This window comes from Balaenoptera physalus (genome assembly GCF_965194825.1).
Source record: "Balaenoptera physalus genome assembly, chromosome: 3".
NCBI lineage: Eukaryota > Metazoa > Chordata > Mammalia > Artiodactyla > Balaenopteridae > Balaenoptera > Balaenoptera physalus.
This window is the reverse complement of record NC_138890.1, coordinates 10,631,194-10,652,848: the sequence shown is the minus strand read 5'-3', so window position 1 is coordinate 10,652,848 and position 21,655 is coordinate 10,631,194. Positions and strand designations below refer to the sequence as shown.

Sequence of the window (21,655 nt, the reverse complement as noted above, 5' to 3'; positions counted from 1 at the left end):
AGGGACAGGTCACTGGAAATGGGATGCGTGCATGCAGGGAATTCAGGTGGTTGAGAAGAGAAATTAAGCAGTGCCCCAAATTAGTATTTTCAGAAGGGTCTGTGGGGTGAAAACCCTCAGTAGATAAAACGAACAAGCATAGGCTTTTTATTACGTTCATGGAAGCAGGGAAAAGGTGGCTTTGCTCTTGAGTGATGGGAAATGTCCTCCATCCTTGTCAGATGGTCCAAGAGGCTTGTGAGAGGAAGCTCTGGGGCCAGGCAGGTATGGTAGGTGAAGAATTGGGAGATCCTGGATCCGTTGAGATATGTGAGGTTGGGGAAGGGGAAAGTAAGAAAGATAACTACAGATCCCTTTTACTGAGCACTCATTATGGTTGGGGCATGCACAGAGGAATTTTAAGAAGATATTAACTCATTTAATGACCTGTACAGCCCTCCAGGTGGCAGCCATGCTCATCCCCATTTTCCAGATGAGTAAAACTGAGTCAGAGCACATAGGAAATATACCCAAATTAATAGCCTCTTTCTGGTTCAACGAAACAGACACAGTCTTCCATGTTCCTGGAGCTGAAATTCTGGAAGCAGGGACGGACATTAAACAAAGATGCAAATATATAACAACAGGTGGAACTAAAGGGATAGTGGGTGACAGAAGGAAAGTAGAATGAAACCAGCCAGGAATTTACCTGAGGCGGGTGTGTTGGAAGTAGAATCACAGAGTCATTGGATTTCTGACATCTCCTGCCTACAAGTCTTCTGTTGGTGGGTTCAAGCTCCTGGAGGGAGGTAATAACAGATCTGGTCCTCAGCGTGAGGGCTGTTCTCCACCTGGTACCTTCGTTGAGGTCTCTAGAGTTGAAATACCCTTTCTTTCCATCCCTGGCCCAGCGTTCTCAGCTTCGTGGGGGCAGCTCCCTCTCTTTCCAGCTTGCCTGGCACCCCCTGGCTTCCCTCTGATGGCTCTTGTGTTCTTTCTAGGCTGCATCTGCAGTCTGAGTCCATTTGCCAGAGCTGTGCAGTCCGCTAAGATAGCCACTAGCTTCCCGTGGCTACTGAGCACTTGATATGTGGCTGGTCCAAACTGAGCATGAGACAAAGGCTTAGTTAAAAAAATTAAACAGAGTAAAGGAATGCAAAATTTCTCATTGACACTTTTTTTGACACTAATATTAAGTCAAAATGATACTACTTTGGAAATGTCAGGTTCAATAAAACACATCATTAGAACTAATATCATAATAGTGACAAAAACCCTTTTCTTAATCAAACTTTAGTCAGGCTCTTCTGAGTCCTCTTCTTGAGTAGACCTTGACCTTGGCTTTCTGTTTCCATTCTATCCTTGTCAAGGCTGCCTAGCCCAGTCTTAGCAAGAATCTGGCTAAGGCAGTTTATCAAGAATCCCCCCATCCTTGATATCTGATCATCCCTGACATCTGATCAGTTTCCTCATCCCTCACCCTTGCTGTACAAATCTTTGACCTACCTTTAGCAAGAATCCTGGTAGGTCCGTTAAGCAAGAATCCCTCTCCCCTTGAAGTCTCCTCAGTGATTTTTCTGTGCATGGACCCCCCCTCCCCCAACCCTGCTCCTTGGCTATAAATCCCCACTTGTCCTATTGTATTCTGAGTTAACCTTGATCTCTCTCTCTACTGTAATTCTTCTATTAAATAAAGTAGTCCTCACAATTTTAACAAGTGTTAGAATATTTTTTCTTTTAACAGTAGAAAATTTAAAATTATCTTTGTGGCTTGCATTTGTGGCTCGTATTTCTAAGGAACAGCACTGCATTGGAAGGTGGCACAGTATCCTCCCCTCCTACCCTGGGGCAGATTTCCCCAGACCTACTTTCATTGCTGACTATGAGCTTTAGTTTCTTCTTTCCATTCATCAATCTATCTCTCCAGCCTGCTTAGCATCCCTAGGTAAAGGTAATGGCTGGCACACCTTTTTTTTTTTTTTTATTTTTGGCTGTGTTGGGTCTTCGTTTCTGTGCTAGGGCTTTCTCTAGTTGCGGCAAGAGGGGGCCACTCTTCATCGCGGTGCGCGGGCCTCTCACTATCGCGGCCTCTCTTGTTGCGGAGCACAGGCTCCAGACGCGCAGGCTCAATAATTGTGGCTCACGGGCCCAGCTGCTCCGCGGCATGTGGGATCTTCCCAGACCAGGGCTCGAACCCGTGTCCCCTGCATTGGCAGGCAGACTCCCAACCACTGCGCCACCAGGGAAGCCCTGGCACACCTATTTTTGAAAGGTTGCTCATTCATTCATTCCTTCCTTCCTTCCTTCCTTCCTTCCTTCCTTCATATATTCTGCCATTGTTAAAGAAAAATATACTTAATGACATTTTTAAAACATTGTAAAAAAGACTTTACACAAGGGGAAGACTATCAGGTATAGGGCCCACTGTGATGGAATTTTCCACTGGGCGAGTGAGATTGGGCTTAACTCCATAAACAACATGGGCCAGTGGAAAGTTATAGCTAAAGAGCAGGATGGCAGGTTGGGGGTGGGGCAGGGTCAATGGATAAAAAATTACTAAGAGGAAACATCAGGGGTAAGGAAGATTTTGGCAAAACCAACTAGATAATAGATATTATTATATTATATTACTATATTAGGCATTAGATATTGAAAGTGATCAGGGTGGAGAGGTTCTTACTAAAACTTAATTTTACAAAGAAGTGCACACATGCGGCTATGAGAGGTTTCTGAAGTCTGATTAAAGTTTGGTCAAGCAAAGAATCTTTGTCACCAGCCAACCACCCAGCTAGCCTTCTGTGATACTGTAATTTATAAGAAGAAGTATATATTTGGTCTTCACCCAATTTCTGGCACAGAGCTCCTAAAACCCTTGGAAGTATTGAAAGTGATCAAGTTGTCTTTTGTTACATTAGTGAGGTGACTTTTGGTCCTCACCTAAGGATGGGGGCTGGTTGCCAAGGACACCTAACTGTGTGATTAGAGGGGGAGAGGTAAGGGGCTGGAGGTTGAATCAGTCTCCAATGGCCAATGATTTAGTCAGTCAGGCCTATGTAATGAAGTGTCCATAAACACCCAAAAGGACAGGGTTTGGAGAGTTTCTGGGTCAGAGGAGATTTGGGGAAAATGGCAAGCCTGGAGAGAGCGTAGACGTTGCATCCTTTCGCAATACATTGGCCTATGCATCTCTTCCATCTGGCTGTTCCTAAGTTTTATCTTTTTATAATAAACTGGTGATCTAGTAAGTAAACTATTTCTTTGAGTTTTGTGTGCCATCATTTCTAGCAAATTAATCAAACCCCAAAAAGGGGTCATGGGAACCTCTGATTTATAGCCAGTTGGCTGGAAGCACAGGTAACGATTGTGCTTCTGAAGGGGGTGGGGTCGTGGAGGCGGGCAGTCTTGTAGAACTGAACTCTTAACCTGTGTAATCTGATGCTACCCCTGGGGAGATAGTGTCAGAATTGAGTTGAACTGAGTTGAAATCTGCTGGTGTCTGAGAACTGCTTGTTGGTGTGGGAGGAAACCGCCACATACCCTCACCACATTGGAATTTGAGTCTCAGAGCACCAAAAGACCTTCTATATGCCAGGCTTTATGCTGAGCCCTGGGATTACCACTCCTTGGAGGAAGGGCTTCACGGTGTTGCAGGACAGCTTCAGATGCTAAGGACACAGTGATGAATTTGGCTGAGAGGAGAGACAATTTTCGGCAGCAATGGAGAATCTGAATGTCTTAGTCTTCTCAGACTGCCAGAACAAAATGGACTGAGTAGCTTAAACAATCAAAATTTATTTTCTAATAGTTCTGGAGGTTGGAAGTCCAAGATCAAGGTGCCAGCAGGGTTGGTGTCTTGTGTCTGGTCGCTCCTTGGGTTGCAGGTGGCTGTCTTCTTAGCTTCTCACTGTGTTGTCACATGGCCTTTCCTCTGTGCCTTCGTGGAGAAAAGAGAGAGAATCTTTTCCTATAAGGCCATTAATCCCATCATGAGGACCCCACCCGCATGACCTAATCTAATCCTAATTGGATCCCAAAGGTCTCATCTCCAAATACCACCACAGTGGGGGTTAGAGCTTCAATATATGAATTTTAGGTGGAAGCAAACATTCAACTGAAGCTTTGTTCTACACATCCAGGGTTGGAGATGCTTCGTAGGCATCCACACAGAGATGTCAAGCAGTTTGGTACAGGAAAATAGAGCTCAGTGGAGAGAGAGAGAATGAGAGAGAGATTTTAATTTTAAGTAATTGACTCACACAGTTATTGAAGCTGACAAGTCCCAAAATCTGTAGGGTGAGTCAGCAAGCTGGAGACCCAGGAGAACAGATGGTATAAGTTCCAGTCTGAGTCTGAAGGCCTGAGCACCAGGAGAGCCAATGATGTGGTTCCCATAAGAAAGCCTTGAGACCCAGGAAGAACCAATGTTTCAGCTTGAGTCCAAAGGCTGGAAAAAGCTCATGTCTCGCTCCAAAGCTAGTTAGGCAGGAGGAATTCTGTCTTAGTTGGGGGAAGGTCAGGCTTTTGATCTCTTTAGTCTTTCAACTGATTGGATGAGGCCCACCCACTTCAGGGAGGGCAATCTGCTTCACTTGGTCTACCATTTCAAGTGTTAATCTCATCCAAAAACACCCTAACAGAAATATCCAGAATAATGTTGACCAAACACGCGGGCATTCGTGGCTAAGTCAAACTGACACATACGCTTAACCATCACAGAAGACATTGATGATTCTTGTCGAATCTGTTATTCTTATGATGGTTGCAAAATGTTGGTTTTCTAGCTCTACCATTTCTTCTGCATTTATTGGCTGGCATTCTACTGTGAGGAAAGCTTTCTCTTTTCCTTCATTTAGGTAAATATTATTCATTATTAATTTATGTTAGCATAAACTCTTGATTCTTAGTGCATTCAATGGAGTATCATTGGTTACTATCATTATTTATGCTGATGCTCAAATGATCTCAGCTTTAGCCAGTAGGAGCTCTTCCAGGATGCCTCCTTTGTCCTATCAACATGTCCCCGTTAATATATGAGCACTTCCGTACTTTCTGGTACAAGATATCCCCAGACTTTTTACTTTTGATACCCTCCAAGACAGGAATCTTTGTTTTGCTTGTTGATGTTTCCTAAATGTCTAAAACAGTGCCTGGCACACAGTAGGCACTCAATATGTATTTGTTGAAAGAATAAATATATGAATGAGTGAAGTGTCCCTGGCTAGAGTTTGAGAGGGATCAGAACACTCCCTGCTGGTCTGTCAATGCCCTTGGTCTCATGGATATTTGTCTCCTCACTAAGATCTTGGCGTACATATGTATGGGTAGTAAAGGGAGTGTGGGTATGTCCATGAATTGGTATATGTCAATATACAAACTTCTGTCCTCTTTGTGGTTAAATCTGTGTGCTGATCAGTTGGTGAGTGAAGCTACTGTTTGCCTGGGGGTCATTCAATATCTGGGGGTCAGTTCCTGGTGTTGCTTATTTGTGGATGTACATTCAGGGAGCTGGGGGTTCCTGTATAGAGTATCTGTTAGAAAAGTGTGTTTTGGTTGAGGAGACTGAATGTCTGTGAATATATTTGAGAGTAAGAATTTATTTTTTTTAAAGTTTTAATTGCAACATAATTAACATGTTATATTAGTTTCAGGTGTACGACATAAAGGTTCAATATTTGTATATATTGCGAAGGATCACCACAGTAAGTCTAGTTAACACCCATAACCACACATAATTACAATTTTTTTTTCTTGTGAAGAGAACTTTTAGGATCTAGTCTCTTAGCAACTTTCAAATATACAATCCGTTATTATAAACTATAGTCACCATGCTGTACATTACATTCCCAGGACTTGTTTATTTAAAAACTGGAAGTTTGTATCTTTTGATCCCCTTCACCCATTTTGCCCATCTCTTACCCCCTGCCTCTGGCAATTATCAATCTGTTCTCTGTATCTGAGTTATTGTTTTGTTTTTAGATTCCACATACAAGTGAGATCATATGATATTTGTCTTTCTCTGTCTGACTTATTTCACTTAGCATAATGCCCTCAAGATCCATCCATATTGTTGCAAGTGGCAAGATTTCCTTCTTTTTACAGCTGAATAATATTCCATTTTATATATGTGTATATATACGTATATATATATATATGTACACACACACACACACACATATATATATATATCTATATATATCTATCACATTTTCTTTATCCATTCATCCATCGATGGACACTTAGGTTGCTTCCATATCTTGGCTATTATAAATAATGCTACAGTGAACATGGGTGTGCAGATATCTTTTTTTTTAAACAAAATTTGCACTTTATTTATTTATTTTATTTTGTGTGTGTGTGTGGCTGTGTTGGGTCTTCGTTGCTGTGTGGGCTTTCTCTAGTTGCGGCAAGTGGGGGCTACTCTTCATTGCAGTGCACGGGCATCTCATTGCGGTGGCTTCTCTTTGTTGCAGAGCAGGGCTCTAAGCACGTGGGCTTCAGTCGTTGTGGCATGTGGGCTCAGTAGTTGTGGCTTGCTGTCTCTAGAGCACAGGCTCAGTAGTTGTGGCGCATGGGCTTAGTTGCTCAGCGGCATGTGGGATCTTCCCAGACCAGGGCTCGAACCCATTCCCCTGCATTGGCAGGCAGATTCTTAACCACTGCACCACCAGGGAAGTCCCGCAGATATCTTTTTGATTTAGTGTTTTCATTTCCTTCAGATAAATACCCAGGAGTGGAATTGCTGGATCATATGGTAGTGCTATTTTAAATTTTTTGAGAAACCTCCATACTGTTTTCCATAGTGGCTGTACCAATTTACATTCCTACCAGCAGTGCACAAGGAGAACTTGTTTATTTTTGCTTGTTAACATTATTACTGCTGTCAATTGCTATGTAAAAAACAAGCAAGCAAACAAAAAACTCCAAAATGTGGCAGCTTGAAACAACAACCATCCAACATCTCATGGTGCCATGATTTGTCTGGGCTGAGGCGGGAAGTTCTTCTGGCCACAGAGTGTTAGCTGAGGCTACAGTCATGTGAAGCATTGACTGGACTGGACCTTCCAGATGGTTCCCTCCCGTGGGTGGGAGCTTGGTGCTGGTTGTCAGTGGGGCTATTGACCAGAGCATCTTGACTCTCCTCCACTTGGCTTGGGCTTCTCACAGTATGGTTGATGGATTCCTAGAGGGAGCATTCCAAGCCCGCAAAAATGGAAGCTACAGATGTCCTAAGGCTCAGCTTCAGAAGTCTCACAGTGCCACTTCTGCCGTGTTCTAAGTTGGCTAAAACAAGTCACGCAGCTGAGCCCACCTCTCGATGGGAGGAAGGATTTGGGGCCATCTTGAGCCCACTGCAGCTCTTGCCATCGTCACACATCACAAAATTAATGATGCTTCCTAAACATCATCAAACACCAAGTCCATGTTGGAAGGTTCCTGTTATCTTGATACGGCTTTTACAATTGGTTTCTTTGAATACAAGAACACAAGGTCCACATATTTGGTTGTTGTTTTTTTCTTGACTCTTTTTTAAAATTTATTTTATTGAAGAATAGTTGATTTACAGTGTTGTGTTCATTTCTACTGTACAGCAAAGTGATTCAGTTTTACATATATATATTCCTTTCATATTCTTTCCATTAGGGTTTAATCACAGGATATTGAATATAGTTCCCTGTGCTATACAGCAGGGCCTTGTTGTTTATTCATCCTATATATAATAGTTTGCATCTACTAATCCCAAACTCCCAGTGCACCCCTCCCCCACAGCCCCCTCCCCCTGGGCAACCACAAGTCTGTTCTCTATGTCTGTGAGTCTGTTTCTGTTTTGTAGATAGGTTCATTTGTGTCATGTTTTAGATTCCACATATAAGTGATATCATATGGTATTTGTATTTCTCTTTCCAACTTACTTCACTTGGTATGATAATCTCTAGGTCCATCCATGTTGCTGCCAATGGCATTATTTCATTCTTTTTTATGGCTGAGTAATATTCCATTGTATACATGTACCACATCTTCTTTATCCATTCATCTGTCAATGGACATTTAGGTTGTTTGCATGTCTTGGCTACTGTAGATAGTGCTGCAATGAACATTGGGGTGCATGTATCTTTTCGAATTAGAGTTTTCTGTAACAGACATGGGGTAACTTGTGATCTGGCAGGGTAGATTTAATAATTACAGAGGACTCCTACTGGTCTGTTTCTGGTTGTGTACTTCTTTGAAATGTGCAGTTGTAGAGAGAAATAACAGTGTAGTATGTTTCTAAGGGGATGGGTTTGTGTGAAAATCCTGTGGAGGTATGTTTCTGAGTCTACATGTCCCTGAGGGAGCATACCTGTGGGGGGTGAGGACCTGTGAGCAGCTAGGTGTGTAGTGCAGGTTTGGGATGAGTGAGTCTGGGTGTGAATATCTCTGACCGCACATCAGTTTGGCTTTAGTGATAGGTGAGTGTGGCTTTAAATAGGAGGACTCCACAGGCAAGGAAAAGAGGTGACATTCCTCTTTATCTTTTTCCTGAGAGGCTGGCCCCTGAAGTCCCAGGAAAGGTATTCACTCTGACCAGCTGATGACCTTTCTGCCGATAACAGGTGTCCCTGGAAGCTGGGTGGTACCCTTAGCTCTGTCTCTAGGGCCAACCACATTCAGAGAGAGAGAGAGAGAGAGAGAGAGTTTCGTTTACTTTAAACCCAATCATCCAGAAACACAATTGTGTTTTGTTCCACGCGTCACTTTTTCTTCCACTTGATGTTGGCAAATATTTCCCTCTTGCTATGGGACTGGGCTCCACAGGAGGAAGCTGAAGATTCGCCCTGGATGTGAATCTGTCGGGGAGAGACAGACAAGTCCAAACGTGTTGTTCAACTCTTGGCTTTCTCTGTCCAGTGCAGACAATCTTGGTGCAAGGGCTCCCTCCTGGTGTGCGGGGCTGGGGTCTCTGATCCTCAGATATCCCTCCCTAGACTTCCCCCACTGATGTATGAGGAACTTGGGGGCCATGACAGTGGCTAAGTACACTGGCTTTGGAGCCACCTGTTCTTTTTTTTTTTTTCTTTAATTTTTTTTGGAGTATAGTTGATTTACAATGTTGTGTTAGTTCCTGCTGTACAGCAAAGTGAATCAGTTATACATATACATATATCCACCCACTCTTTTTTAGATTCTTTTCCCATATAGATCATTACAGAGTATTGACTAGAGTTCCCTGTACTATACAGTAGGTCCTTATTAGTTATCTATTGTATATACAGTAGTGTGTATATGTCAATCCTAATCTCCCAATTTATCCCTCCCCCCTACCCCGGCTGCTTCCCCCACTGGTAACCATAAGTTTGTTTTCTACATCTGTGACTCTATTTCTGTTTTGTAAATAAGTTCATTTGTACCATTTGTTTTAGATTCCACATATAAACTATATCATGATATTTGTCTTTCTCTGTCTGGCTTACCTCACTCAGTATGACAATCTCTAGTTCCATCTATGTGGCTGCAAATGGCATTATTTCGTTCTTTTTTATGGCTGAGTAATATTCCATTGTATATATGTACCACATCTTCTTTATCCATTCCTCTGTTGATGGACATTTAGGTTGCTTCCATGTCTTGGCTATTGTAAATCGTGCTGCATTGGGGTGCATGCATCATTTCGAATTACGGTTTTCTCTGGATATATGCCCAGGAGTGGGATTGCTGAATCATATGGTAGTGGAGACACCTGTTCTTGATTCAGATCTCAGCTCTGCTACTCGCCAGCTGGAGGATGCTGGGCATGTTACTTAACCTCTCTGTGTCTCGATTTGCTCCTCTGAGAAATGAGGGTAATTATAATACAGCACTGCCCAACAGAAATATAATGTGAGCCACGTGTGTAATTTAAATTTTTCGAATAGCTGTATTTTTTTGAAGTAAAAATAAAGAGGTTCTATGGCCTGAATGGCTGTGTTCCCCTCACCCCCACCCACCCAGGCTTAAATTCATACGTTGAAATCCTAAGTCCTAACATCCAATGTGATCCTATTAGGAGGTGGGGGCCTTTGGCAGGTGATTAGATCATGAGGGCTGAGCCCTCATGAATGAGATTAACGCTCTTATAGAAGAGATCCCAGAGACCTTCCTGGCCCCTTGTGCCATTTGAGGATATAAGAAATCTGTGAACTGGAAACAGAAATAGACTCACAGACAGAGAAAACAAATTTATGGTTACAAAAGGGGAAAGTGGGAGGGAGGGATAAATTAGGAGTTTCGGATTAACATATACACACTACTAAGTATAAAATAGATAACCAACAAGGACCCACTGTATAGCACAGGGAACTATAGTCAATATCTTATAATAATCTAATAGGGAAAATAATCTGAAATGAAACTGAATCACTTTGCAGTACACCTGAAACTAAAACTAACATTGTAAACCAACTATACTTCAATTTTTTTTAAAAAAAGGAAAATAACGAGACTTCCCTGGCAGTCCAGTGGGTAAGAGTCTGCGCTTCCAATGCAGGGGGCATGGGTTCGATCCCTGATTGGGAACTAAGATCCCACATGCTGCACGGCTCAGCCAAAAAAGTTTTTTTTAAAATTATTTTTAAAAAAGAAAAAAAAAAGAAGAAATCTATGAACTGGAAGAGGGCCCTCACCTGGCCATGCTGGCACTGTGATCTCAGACTTACAACCCCTAGAAATATGGGGAAAAAGTTTCTGTTGTCTATAAGCCACCCAGTCTTATAGCAACCAGAATAGACTAACACTCAAGTAGAATTAACTTTAATATATTTTATTCAACCAAATTTAGCCAAAATATTATCATTTCAATCTGTAATAAAAAAATATTCCTGAGGGGGACTTCCCTGGTGGTCCAGTGGGTAAGACTCTGCACTCCCAATGCAGGGGGCCAGGGTTCGATCCCTGGTCAGGGAACTAGATCCCGCATGCATGCCGCAACTAAAAGATCCCACATGCCTCAACTAAAGACTAAAGACCTGGCGCAGCCTAAATAAATAAATAAATATTTTAAAAAGCTTTTAAAAAATATTAATGAGGCAGCTTACAGTTTTCTTTTTTCGGCACCAAGTCTTGAAAATCAGGTGCATATTTTATACTTACAGCACATCTCAGTTTGGACTAGCCACATTTTTGTTGGAAATACTTGATCTCATAGTTGAAAGTGTAGATTCCCATACCCAGTTGTCCCAAGCAAACTTAAAAGTTTTCTAATAACTGAATTGAGGATCAGTTTTTAAATCTAAATGAACTAAAATTAAACAAAATTAAAAGTTCAGTTTTTTTGTCACACTGGCCATATTTCAAGTGGTCACGTGGGGCTATGGGCTGCCATATTGATCTAGTATGGAATTTGTGGAATTGCTTTATGGAATTGTTTTCAGTATTAAATGAGTTAGTACCTTTAAAGCACTTTGTTAATCCCTGGCGAGTGCTACATTAAGTGTCTATTGCATAACAAATATATGCAATTAATATTTATTGAGCACCTACTTCGTGCCCAAGTACTGTGTGGGATGTTAGGCTTGGGTAAGTAAGTCAGATAAGTCAGACCCAGTTTGGCCGTCATGGAGCTTGTATTCTGGTGGCGAAGGTCATAATCAGACCATCACAAGCTTTGTGTGTGGTTATGCATTGCACTGAGACCTACAGAAAAGACAGAATCAGTACTAAGGAATCGCTTGCAACGGGTGGATAAGGAAGGGGCCGCCTGAGTCCCATCATCCACGGGCTGAATCTGAAAGATACACAGGCAGGAAGAATGCTCCAAACAGAGAGAGTAGATGGTGGGAGGCAGGACACTGCAGGAGAATCTGATAAATGGTCGGTGTGTCTGAAGTGGAGAGAGCCAGGCAGTAGGGATGGGATGTGAGACTGGAGTCAACATTTGCACAACCTTGGAAGATGGAGAACAGCATTTGGTCTAGACTGTGAGGGTCACAGGTTCAAATCCTGATTACAGCTCTGTGACCTTGGGCAAGTTATTGAACCTCTGTGAGCCTCAGAAGGAAGGACCTAGCATGTCAGAGGTGCTTGAAAGTGCTGGGTGCAGTCATTGTAGCAAAGATGGTCCAAAGACTGTATCTTCTTTCTTTTTTTTTTTTGAATGTCACTAGACAATGAATTAAGCAAACCTTTATTGAAGCTTAAATTGTGGTACAGAAATACATTTCAACTGATTTAAGTCCAACACCATGAAGAGAGAAATTATGGCACCAAAATTTTCCCTCCTCTATCATATATTCTAGGGCTAATTTAGATTACTATTCAATCTATATTTTTCATTTTTCTAGGCTTTGTTCCATACAAATTTGTGCAGTTTTTCAACACTAAAGGAAATCTTAAATCTATTAGAGAAAGAAAAAACATCAAACCTCAAGCCAATAAATGTCGTCAAATCTACAGGGACACTGTTCAAGAACAAAATCCACTTTGAGCATTGGTCCTCATAATAGCACCGAAACGTTAGGTACTGTGTGCTAATTAAGACTGTCTCTTCTTAATGTGGCCTTCCATTTCTCCCTGTATCTCCTCCAAGGCTGAAGCCAAGGCTCAGAGAGGTAGACTTGACCAAGTGCCACACACTTGGGTTGCAGAGCCCTGATGTGAGACAACTCAGGTCCATGGGTTCCAGTGCGGGCATATTTCACCTCTTTGCAGTATGAATTCCTGTATCTTTTAATCTATTCACTTGTGTGACCACAGCCTGCCCCAGCACTTAGAAGGAAATTCTCTCCCCTCTGCCAGGCTGTCACTCTCTACTCATTCAGCCTCCACCCATCACCAGCAGACCAGATCTTTTCCACCTTCTCCAGGGTTATTCCATGGGCATTAAAAAAATTTTCTCCTTCTGTACAGTAAGTGTTCTATTCAAAGTCCTTTCCAGCCATATTCAAGACCTTACAATTCTGTGCAGTGAATAAATGAACTTATGACTATTATGCCTTCTGGAAGTTTCTACTTTGACATGAAGCTCCAAAGCCAGTGTTCTTAAACTTTTGTGTGTGTCATGGACCCTGTTGGCAATCTAGAGACAATCTGGTCAAGCTAGGGATCCCTTTCAGAATAATGTTTTTTAATGCAAAAAATAAATACACATAATTACAAGAGAAACCAATTACACTGAAACATGGTTGTCAAAATAGTTCTGAAAAACAAATGTGTAATATAATACTATGTGTTTTTATTAATGTATTAAATTTTAAAATACATTAAAATACAAACAAATTAAAAATAAATTTATCTTTAAAGACTTAAAAAATTAAAAATTAACTTATCTTAAGAAACATGGGTGACTTTTTTTTCCACACAATGATCCCACCTGCCAAGAAAAGAACCAAGACATAAAATTTCAGGACTCAGGGCATAGCTCGGGAACCAAACTTCTCAGGTTTGAATCCCAGCTGTGTGACCCTGGGGGAAGTTGCTTGAATAGGGTTTAGATGTAGGAGGTGGGAGCACTGAACACTGTACATTGACCCTGACATCTGAGGGCTCACTGGACTGCAAACTTCTCCAGAAGAAAAGTTGTGTTTTCTGCCTTATCATTTCCTGGTGCATAGTGCCTGAAAAACAGCAGGTGTTCAATAAAGGCTTTTGGATGGATTGAATGCATAGTTAAACACATTTAAGTTTGGTACTTTGGTAGGCACTGGGATACAAAGATTAAAAAATAAACAACTCAGTCTCTTTTTTTTTACAAGGCTAAAGGTATAAGGGGGGACATGGGGCTCCAACAAGCGGTTGAAATAAACAGCAATGGATGTTTTGTTGGGGGAAGTACAGCGTAGGGAAGAAGATAAGGTGGTTTCTGGGTCTTTGGGACGAAGGAGTGGTTGTTAGAATAATTAAAGAAGAAGGAAGAGCAGTAATGGGGCACGAGGGATAATCATCTCTGTTGGACCCCTATAAGATTTGAGGTCAGTGATGTATCTCAAAAGGTTCAGCTGGGTATTTGGTTCTGGAAATACCCTCAGAAAAAGAAAGAGGTGGGCTGGCATTAGAGTGTAGAGATGCTGAGTGTGTGAGAGGCAATTGAAAGCATGCCATGGCCTTTAAGGGAAAAGAATCTAAAAAAGAGTGGATACATGTATATATATAACTGATTCACTTTCCTGTACACCTGAAACTAACACAACATTGTAAATCAACTATACTCCAATACAAAATTTTTTTAAAACAACTAGATAATTGTGAAAAGGTAACCCACCGAATGGGAGAAAAATTCAAAAATCCCATATCTGATAAGGAACTTGTATCCAAAATATATGAAGAGTTCTTACAAATCAATAATAAAAATAGGGACTTCCCTGGTGGCGCAGTGGTTAAGAATCCACCTGCCAATGCAGGGGTTCAATCCCTGGTCTGGGAAGATCCCACATGCTGCGGAGCAACTGAGCCTGTGCGCCACAACTACTGAAGCCCGTGTGCTGCAACTACTGAGGCCCGCATGCCTAGAGCCCGTGCTCCGCAACAAGAGAAGCCAGCTCAATGAGAAGCCCACGCACCGTAACGAAGAGTAGCCCCCTCATGCCGCAACTAGAGAAAGCTCACGTGTAGCAACGAAGACCCAATGCAGCCAAAAATAAATAAAATTTTTAAAAAAATAATAAAAATAACCCAATATAAAAATGGTCAAGATATCTGAATGGATATTTCTCCCAAAAAGATATACAAATGGCCAATAAGCACATGAAAAAATGCTCAACATCATTATTCATCAGAGAAATGCAAATCAAAACCACAGTGAGATACCACTTCATAACCACTAGGATAGCTAGAATCAAAAAGTCAGATAATAAGTGTTGGTGAGAATGTGAAGGAATTGGAACCCTTATATGTCGCTGAGGAATATCATCTGGTGCAGCTGCTTTGGAAAACAAGTTGGCAGTTCCTCGAAAGTTAAACAGAGTTACCATATGACACAGCAATTTCACTCTAAGTATATATATCCAAGAGAAATAAAAGCATATGTCCACACAAAAACATATACTAAAATGTTTATACCAGCACCATTCATAACAACCAAAAAGTGGAAACAACCCAAATGTCCATCAACTGATAAATGGATAAATAAAGTGTGGTATATGCATACAGTGGGATATTATTTGGCCATAAAAAAATGAAATACTGATACATGTGACAACATGTATGAACCTTGAAAACATTATTCTAAGTGAAAGAAGTTAGTCAAGAAAGACCACACATTGTATGTTTCTGTTCATATGAAAATGTTCAGAACAGGGCCATGTATAGAGACAGAAAGTGGATTAGTGGTTTCTTAGGGGTGGGAGTTGATGGTGGGGTTGGAGGTGATAGTTAAAGTACAGGGTTTCTTTCTGAGCTGACAAAAATGTTCTAAAACTGGTGATGGTTTTGAACATTGTCAGACTGTGCACTTCAGATGGGTGAATTGTATCATATGTAAGTTGTATCTCAATAAAGCTGTTAAAGAAAATAAACAGAAGGCTAGGGAAAAAATAAAATAAGAAGAAGGCATGCCATGACCTAGGAGAGTGTTTGGTGGGACACGATCAGGATCTCGGAGAGACAGCAGTGAGCAGTCCTGAAGAGAGATATTAGTTCCCTGCCCAGGAATTGAGCCTGGGTAGCCTGGATAAAAACCAGGAATCCTAGCTGCTAGACCACCAGGGGCTAGAGGCTAGAAGCAAAGTTGCCCAGGCTCTTGCTCGATTTGAAAGCAAGAATGTTTCAAGGAGGCAAAAACTGTTAAAACAGGTACAACGTTTATTATTATTAGCACAGCACAATATGTGGGAGAGCACACGGAGAAGTAGTTTATTTATTTAAGACAGAAGCAAGGCAAGGGTGTGGTGTCCTCCCCAATGAGGAGGCGTGCAGTAAAGAGGCAGTTACATCAATTACACAGGGCAGTTCTCAGGGTCTTTGTTCTCCTCTGGCACGTTATCTTGTTTCTTTTCCCACACCTGACCTGTCCAAGGCCTTCCCCAATATGCATGCACATCTTTTTACCAAGAAGGATTCCAGCGCAGAGGCTAATGGGAGGTTTGACATCACCTATTATGGGGTGGCGCCCCCTCCCTTTATGACCCCCAAGGAGCCTTCCTGCACATGTGGTCGTCCTATCTCTTTACTCCAGCAGAGCTCAGTTCCTGCCACTAACTTTGTCCTTGGCATGTCTAAGGAAGACAAAGCTCCAAATTACTCTGCTTGACAAATTCCAGCTGCTCAGCCCAGGGACCCATTTATCTCCTACCTCAATCAGAAGGGGTGAGATTAAAATTCTTGCATTGTTTGTACCAGCTAGCAAGAGACGGTTGTGAAATTCTCCATAACCTTGCAAGCAAGTTGATACACACAACCGTTATTTAAAATGATATAAAGTTATAGTTGTTACATTAAAATAAAAGTAATCAATACTCAAAACTCATCACTTTCTAATTACTTTACAACAGTTTCACTTTTCTAAAGTCACACAGGTTAGGAGACCCAAGACTCTCAGATAAGGGGCTTTTTCATTCCACACAAATGGTCACTATCATAGTTCAGAGGAGGAAGAAAAGTTTTCTGGGTCAATTACACAGGCTCATTTTGACTCTTTTTCTTCACCTGTTGAATAGAGGTCTACATTCAAATGCACAACACTAAAAGTATCTTCACTTATTCACTCAGCGAACGGGTACTGAATACTGAGTGGACTGATTCATTTATTCATTCAGCAAACAGGTATTGCACCAGCCACCCAGCTCCACCTGGGGTAAGCTCGCCTTCAAGGAGTTTATGGAATTGAAAATCTAACCACTAAGAGAGAGGGAAAAAATCATAACCACACCATACAAAAGCAGCTGACTGCTATTACCTTTTGATATTGTTCTTTTGTGGGTATTTACATCTTTTGGGTATTTGAGAGTGTCTTATTTTTACAATTTTTAACCAAAACATTTACATATTTGTAATGACATTATAGAAATCATTCTGCATTTTTTCCTTTTACACTGATGACACAACTTCTCAGATTTCTCGTTAGAGTTGTAAGGTACCTCTTTCCAATTAAAAATTAAACAGCTGTGGTTGCCAAGGGGGAGGAGAGGTGGGGGAGGGATGGTATATATATATATGTATAACTGAATCACTTTGCTGTTCAGCAGAAATTAACACAACATTGTAAATCAACTATACTTCAATTTAAAAATTAATTAATTAAAAAAATTTAAATAGCAACTTTGAGCTTTTTCCCTGCTCCTCCCAAATGCATGAGGGTGAGCCTTCAATTACTCTGATTGCCGATCATCCCATTTCTTCTGAATGAAGGAAAATTCAGTCTATCGTGATCTGAAAATGATACTGATAATTGATCAAAACTGACTTTATTTCTTTTGGATGTATACCCGAAATGGGATTGCTAGATCATATGGTAGTTCTATTTTTTAATTTTTTTGAGGAACCACCAGACCCTTTACCATAGTAGCTGCATCAATTTACATTCCCACCAATAGTGCAACAGGGCTCGCTTTTCTCCACATCCTCACCAACACTTGTCATCTCTTGCCTTTTTGAGAATAGCCATCTAACAGGCTTGAGGCTCATATGTGGTTTTGATTTGCATTTCTCTGGTGATTAGTGATGTAGAGCACCTTTTCATATACCTGTTAGCCATTTGTATATCTTCTTTGAAAAAATGTCTATTCAGGTCCTCTGCCCATTTTTCAATTGGATTACTTGGTTTTCTTGCTACTGAGTTGCGGAATCTTTTTTTTTTTTTCCCCCGCACCATGCAGCTTGCAGGATCTTAGTTCCCCGACTAGGCAGTGAAAGTTTGGAGTCCTAACCACTGGACTGCCAGGGAATTCCCTGAGTTGTGCAATCTTAAAAAACAAAACAACAACAAAAAGCTGAACTCATAGCAACAGAGAATAGACTGGTGGTTTACCAGAAGCTGGGGGATGGGGAAAAGAAGATTAAAAAAAAAAAAAAGTAGCATGGAGGTTACAAGGGGCTTAGGGGAGCGGGTCATGGGGAGTTAGCATTTAATGGGGACAGAGTTTCAGTTTTGCAAAATGAAAAGAGTTCTGGAGATGAATGGTGGTGATGGTTGCACGATAATATAAATGTGCTTAGTATCAATAAACTGTACACTTAAAAAAGGTTAAGATAGCAAATTTGTTACATACATTTTTAAATAAATACAATCAATAAAAACATTGAAAAATAATTAACAAAATATTTTTAATATTTTGTTGTATTGAGCAGTGACTACACACCATGTGAATGATCTCTCTCAATCCCCACAGACACCTCAGGCGATAAGCATTACGTGGAATCACAGGAAATTGTCGATATTGGTTTTCAGCCACAAAAATGACAATTTAATAAGGTTCCACCTACTACTATCTTCATTTTAAAGATAAGGAAAGTGAGTCGTAGAGGCATTAGGTGACCTGGTAAAAATTGCAGACTTTAGGCAAGGAGAGAGGCCAGGGTTTCAGCCCAGATTTGACTGATTTTAAAGCCCAAACTTGACCATCCCCATGGCCTTTCTGCCAACAGCTGCTAGGAGGAAAAAAGGCAGATTTTTTTCCACAGAAGGGACAACCCCAAGGGCCTCCTACGTAACTAAGGGGTTTCACTGTCACATGTGACCCCAGCCTGGGGCTTGCTAGCTGCCCGTGAAGAAAGGCTTGGGCAACACCAGGCTCTTCATTGCTCTGAGCGTCCTTCATTCTCAGTTTGCTCTGGACAAAATACCCACCCAGGAGTTTCCCATTTCTCAGTTGCATACTTGAGATCTTTTTTTTTTCTCTAGGTTTCTTGAGCTACAATGGACATATAACGTTGTGTAAGTTTAAGATGTGCAATATAGGGCTTCCCTGGTGGTGCAGTGGTTAAGAATCTGCCTGCCAATGCAGGGGTCACGGGTTCAAGCCCTGGTCCGGGAAGATCCCACATGCCCCGGAGCAACTAAGCCCATGCGCCACAACTACTGAGCCTGTGCTCTAGAGCCCGCGAGCCACAACTACTGAGCCTGTGTGCCACAATTACTGAAGCCCATGCGCCTACAGCTCGTGCTCTGCAACAAGAGAAGCCACCGCAATGAGAGGCCCGCGCACCGCAAAGAAGAGTGGCCCCTGCTCACAGCAACTAGAGAAAGCCCGCGCACAGCAACGAAGACCCAACACAGCCAAAAATAAATAAATAAATTTAAAAAAAAAAAGAAAAAGCTATTTGAAAAAAAAAAAAAGATGTGCAATGTAGTGATTTGATACAATGATATATTGCAAAGTTATCACCATCAGAGTTCAGCTAACTCCTCTATCACATCATATAATTACCATTTCTTTTTTTGTGTGTTGAAAGCATTTAAGATCTTCTATAGCCAAAAAAAAAAAAAAAACAAGGAGAGGAACTGAATATACATTTTTCCACAGACGTACAAATGGCCGACAGGTGCTGGGCATCAGTAATCATGGGGGAAATGCCAATCAAAACCACAGTGAGATGTCCCTTCACACTTTATTTTATTTTTATTTATTTTTTAAACTTACTTTTGTCTTTATTTCATTTATTTATTTATTTATTTGGCCAGCAAAGCATGGCATGCAGGACCTTATTTCCCTGACCAGGGATCGAACCGGTGCCCCCAGCAGTGGAAGCGTGAAGTGTTAACCACTGGACCACCAGGAAAGTCTCCCTTCACACTTTAGAATGGCTGATATCAGAGACCACAAGTGTTGGCAAGGATACATGTTTGAGATCTTATCCTTTAGGGAACATTATCTGCCCCATTCCTGTGGCTTTCTCAAGGGCCTGCGCGGGCGTGGCATTGTATTCCTGGAACTGTTCATTCAATGTTTAATTTTTTAAAAGCTTTGCACTTCAAATCAGGCTTCTCAGTGTCTGCTGAGCCCATTAACCTCCCAGGTGTGTGTGCGTGACCCTGGTCACTCATCTGAAGAGGAAAGTGGTGAGTTAGCCCCAAGTCAGGAGGGGCCCAGCCCTCTGGGGATGATTTGTCCTAGAATAGGTTCTTTTCTCTGGGCGCTCACACCTGCTGTTTCCTCCCCCTCAGGTGTCATCCCAGCACTTGGCAAGGTGTGTGATGACCTGTCTGGGAAACTCCTTTCCTCTGGTTGCTGGGAAATGAATCTTGCTGGCTTTGAGAGATAGGCACTATATCTATTCCCCACATATTTCTATATCATCAGCTTGGAGTCTGTCCTATTTCCCAGGATATGCCAGGCTGATCTGCAACTGTGATGCTTTTCTGGGACTGTTACTATGTTACAAACAGCACCCTGACATTTGCTAGCTCTGTGACGCTGCCACACCTTCTCCTTGAGCCTCGGTTTCCCTACCTGTAAGATGTCTCTAGGTAACACCCACCTTGCTGAGTGGTTATGACAATTATAATTAAATAACAAGAATGACCTTTACCCAGATCCTGCTAGGCAGCAGGCACCAGGCCAGAAGGCTTTTCAAAGTCATGCTGGCATTTAATAACTGGCATTTAGGGATTCCTGTATTAAAAAATTTTTTTTGAGTAGGCTGAAACAGACAGGCTGGGACCTGAAACCTGGGACCTGGAGCCCTTTGCTGCAGTGCTTGCACCTGGACACACATCTCCTCTCCTCAGGCAACAAAATACAAAGAAACTATAAGGGACTAAAAATAACTGCGTGCATGTGCAGTTGGGGCAATTTCTGGACAAAAGATACAAAAAGACCAAAAAACCCAACTGCCACTTCTGAGGAGTTGGGAGCAAAAGCAGGGTACTGCGCATGCACACTGCACACAGCACCACCAAAGGGTGGGCAGACCACCCCTCTGGCCTGACCCCTGGACCCACCTCTACCCTCACCCCATAAAAGGGATCAGCTTGCCCCCCCCCTCAGGGAGCAAGGGAACCTGTTACCTGTTTTCGCTCCAAGCCTTGCCTGAATTTCCTGTCTGGCCTCTTGTCAATTTCTATTGATTAAGAAGTGTAAGAACCCTGGTCGGTAACAAAACCATTTCAATAAATTCCCTATGGACTCAAATGTTTGGTCCTTGGTGAGCCTGAAATTGCACTCTGAGGAAATTACTGAAGAAAAAATGGGGAAGGGGAGAGAGAAAGAAAAATAGAGGGTAAATATTGGCCTCATCTTGGGGTATTCCCTTAGGACAATGGAACATATAAGCTGGTTACATTTCTCCCTTTACATTGGCTCAGAGTCAGTTATACCCAATGTTGACTTAATATAAGGTGCTTTGTTAACATGAAAAATAGGCATCAACGTTTTTAGACATTGCTTCATTTTTTCCCTCTGATCTCCTCATTTAAGTTTTAGCTTGCTGTGTGTAACTCTATATTCCTTTTTCACTTTGAATGAGGAGGGGTCTACATGCATAAATACTATATTAATGAGAAAAATGCCTCAAAGATGCACAGACCATCCAATTTTTTTTAATTAGGGGTTTTTAGACTGAAGTCCATAACCTCCTGCGTAGGGTATAAATAGACTACAGATGGTCAGTAATCTTCCTGAATATTTAGGGAAGTGGCTTGGGTATCTGTGCATCCCCTCTCTGCACCCAGAGAATTAATAGATTTCATCAGATTCTCCAATGGATCCACGACTCCCTAGATATTATGCACCTCTGCATAATATCTGCTGTAGATAGTATAAATGTAATTCTTGGATCAAGCCAGACCACCAGA

At 41.7% G+C, this 21,655-nt stretch overlaps 1 pseudogene across 1 annotated transcript in view; it reads right to left on the bottom strand.

The window, feature by feature from the left end:
- Positions 1-21,655, bottom strand: part of LOC309658690 (protein LRATD2 pseudogene) — a 249,426-nt pseudogene that overhangs the window by 128,982 nt on the left and 98,789 nt on the right. The window lies entirely within an intron of this gene.